This window comes from Ochotona princeps, chromosome 22 (genome assembly GCF_030435755.1).
Source record: "Ochotona princeps isolate mOchPri1 chromosome 22, mOchPri1.hap1, whole genome shotgun sequence".
NCBI classification, from domain to species: domain Eukaryota; kingdom Metazoa; phylum Chordata; class Mammalia; order Lagomorpha; family Ochotonidae; genus Ochotona; species Ochotona princeps.
In genome coordinates this window covers 29,785,398-29,789,341 of record NC_080853.1, presented here as the reverse complement: position 1 = coordinate 29,789,341, position 3,944 = coordinate 29,785,398, and positions in this window count along the sequence as shown.

The following is a 3,944-nucleotide window of genomic DNA, read 5'->3' as shown; positions in this document are numbered from 1 at the left end:
ACCCTGGGAGGCTGGTTCTCTTTTTCACTATATCATCTTAGATCCAAATCATACAATCAAGATGAATATGTTTTTCTCCAAATACAATTTCCTAGCCCTCCATCTGAACAGGATAAGCACAAATAACTTGGCTCGTGGAGATTGAATCTCTTGAAGCTGGGATCTTAAATCACCCTTGCTGAAAGTATTTGTAACACTTATTGAACAACTACTGTGTGTTCTGTTTTCTCTAGTCATCCCAACAACTAAGCAAACATAACACCTGGAGAGCAAGGGCCTGTGGATCCAAGATCATGCCTCTAGTAGCTGGAATGATGCATGACACAGAGCAGGTAGGCAATTGACATGACATGATTGACTATTCTTTCTTTCTCTCTTATCAGATTTCAGGCTACATATCAGAGTAAAATCAGTGAGAGTAAAATCAGTTTCAGGTCTAATTTTTATAAAAATGATAGTTCATTCATAAATTATTATCAACAGGTTTTCAGGAAATGTAGCCATGAGACCTGGAATGCTGCTTGAAAGCCAGAGTATTGAGGGTAGCCAAATTAATAAATGTATAATCTACCCAATTTCCTGTAAACACCAAATGTTTCAATATGAGACCATGCAAAATATAGGACACGTACATATTAAAAGTAGTTATTCTGAAATTCAAGCTTAATGGGATACCTTATATTTTATTTGCCAACGCTAAAATGTAATAAAATTGTACTCCTTACCCGACACAAAAGATATTGATGAATGGATATATAAATGAGTGAATAAACAATTGACTTCTTTATAATTCTCTAGGTATTGTGTTTAGGCAGTTGTCGGCATGTTAGGATATTCAAGCTTATCTCTCAGGCATATGTTTGCCATCGTATAGAGAGTAGAATTCTGAGAATAGAGGAAAATGTCACAGTTTTATACTTGTGTCTCAGTGATAACCCAGGCCTATATTAGTTTCATTGCCACTATAATAATGCACTATCTTAGTGGCATGAAAGAACACAGTTGTATCATCCTGGCATTCTTGGAGATCAGGAGTCCGAATGTGTTTCCTAGAAAGCTGAACCAAGGAGTTGCTGGGACGACCACTAGAGGAACCTCAACTCTGATCTTCCCCAGTCTGTAGAGGCTGCAGGAATTCTTTGCCGTGGCCCCTGCCAGCAATGATGTCTCTTTCATTTTTGCTACTTTACACACAGCTCTTCTCTGCATCTGCCTCTCTTGGCTTGTTTGTAGAGAGACCTTTGAGAACTGTGGCCAATCACACAACCTGAAATAACTTCCTCATCTCAGGATCCTTTGTGCAATCATACCTGCAATGTTGCATTTATCCCATAGATACATACGACCACCAGTTGGTCTACAATAAGCATTATGATCACTCTATGGTTACATCAATCATGTTCTTTGCAGTGGTTTAATAAATGTAAACTGTTCAAATATGTGAATGTTTTGGCCTTTAAGGCCCTTCTTGAAGCGACATGATTTTATACCTCAAAAATGAAACAAAACAAAACAAAACTGAAATGCTTGTAGTGCCAAACCAGTGGTTTTCAATCTTGGCTACACATCACAGTTAGTGTTTTGTTTTTTGTGTTTTTTTTGTTTGTTTGTTTGTTTTTTAGGTTCCAGTATCAAGGCCTTACCCTGAATTCAATTTCAGAATATCTAGGAATTAAAACAGGATTCAGTAATTTCAAAAACCTCCCAAATGGGGTTAGGGCTGTGACACAGCTGGTAAAGCTGATGCCTATAGCTCTAGCACCCCATATGGGCACAGGTTCAAGGCCTGGCTGCTCTAATTTCATTATAGGTCCCAAAAAGCAGCAAAAGATATTCCAAATGCCTGGGCCTCTGCCATCCATGTGGGAACCCAGATGAGGCTCCTGGCTTCATCCTGGCCCAACTGTAGTTGTTATTAACCATTTAGGAAATGAACCAGCAGATGGAAGATCTCTCTCTCCTTCCCTCCCTCCCTCCCTCTCCACACACACACACACACTCACTCTATCTTTTACATAAGTAAATAATTTTTAAAAGTTGCTGGTGATTTTAATGGGTATCCAAAACTGAGAACCTTAGCTCTCAATGTAACCTCCCACTGCATAGATGGCGTGTTTCTCTTCCTGCTGTTTCCTCTTTTGACCCATGTGTGCTGCTACTTGTGAATCTGTCTCTCTCCTCCTCTCTTCTTACTGGAATATCTTATTTGATTGTATTGTAGTAAGGGAAGACATATTGGTGCTCTTTCAAATGTTTCTGGAAAAAACTGAATTTCAAGATGAATTTTTTCAATGTAAAAACATCTTGAAACCCAGGCATAGATTTTGCGTAATACACATTCTTCATGAACAGTTTGAAGATCTTTCATATGGATGACCTCAGAACAGTCAGTATGGTATGGCTTAGTGTGGGCAGAGCTGTTTTTGGAACAAAAATAACTTTCTGCTTACCATGCAGAAGTTGCTTGGTGTGTGCCAGTTCTACCTTGCTGATCTTCAGCTTTCTCTTCTGCCAAATCAGGAGTTTGGGATAAAACTCTACCAAGTAGTAAAATGCATAATGCCTGCAGTCTTATATGTAAACAGAACAGTGTGATATTGTGGGAGGAGCAGTGGACCCCAACTCTGAGTGTCAGATCTGATTTCTTTAGTTTGTCTTGGTTCTGGCATCCCCCCAAACAGAATCCTGGGTAAGGGTTTGACTTCAGGTGATCTGTAGGTGGTGGTCCTAGGAAGCAACAGGCTGGAAAGGCAGGTAGTACAGGGTACACGTATGTTCAAGATCAGTGTTACCAGGTAATTGGAATTCAATCCTAGGCATAGCTCTAGAAGCCAGGATGGGATGGACTTCATAGTCCATGAGACGGGAAAGGAACAAGGGACGGGAGGGATAAGCATCAGTTCTTCCACCTTGTCCTTAGAGACTGCCCCTGTCACCAGAAGCTGTCAAGTCCCCAGCCCTTCAGCCCGATGTGCACAGGACAGAGAAGGAGGGTGGCCAAGGATGCCCGCAGACAGAGGTGGAGATGCTGACATTGAATGCTAGGTCAGTCTGCATCGTGAGACTGAGGTTAAAGGGACAGGTTGCGAGCAGATGCTAATGTGTTTTTTGCTTTTGGAAGTGATGATAAGTTATTTCCCCTTATACATTTAATAAAGACTCTGAGGAAGAAATGAATTAACATTTCTAAAGCACATTGAATGCTTACTTGCGTCCTCTGGGAAAAGTGCAGAAAGCAGAGTCTGAGATAAACATTTTTTATGTTTAAAAGACTCTTGGATCCCTTTAGAAAGCACAGGAAAAATTTCACCTTATTTGGGCAACATTTAGTTGGCTTCTATTTCAGACCCCTAAAAGATATTTTTCTCAAATATGAGGAAGCCAATGAGTTAGATGTTCAATATTGCAAGTAAATGAAAATAAATATTACTTTCAGATGTTGATTGGTAGTTTAGTTGTTAGGAGAGAACGTTTTTGGGATACTAGCAGATGAGCTCTGTTGCTGGGAGTAATTGTAAATCTCACTCCCTGTGGAGAATCACAAGAAGTTAGGGACTCAGAAGGGACTGCAGAACAATTTTAGCAATACAAGCATAAAGCACACGAGAGGTGTCAGTTCAAGCCTTTCTCCATGGAATGCGATGCAGAATCTCAGTTTCAAGTACACCTGTGTCTAACTCAAAGGGACAAGAGTGGACAACATGTGAACAAGCACACACTTGTCCTTTCCGTACCTAAGCCAAGCCTGCAGCTATACAAGGAAACCTTAGAAATGTTCGTGGAAAAAATATATATGTTATATAAAATCTATACATGAATTAAAAAGAATTTTTGTGCCAAAATAAACTTGTCTTTTTGTGTCTTAATGCTCAGGCTTATCACAGATGTATGTATTCTCTCTCCTAGGAACAGATCGTCCTTTAGTTGTGGGTAAGTTAGCGCAA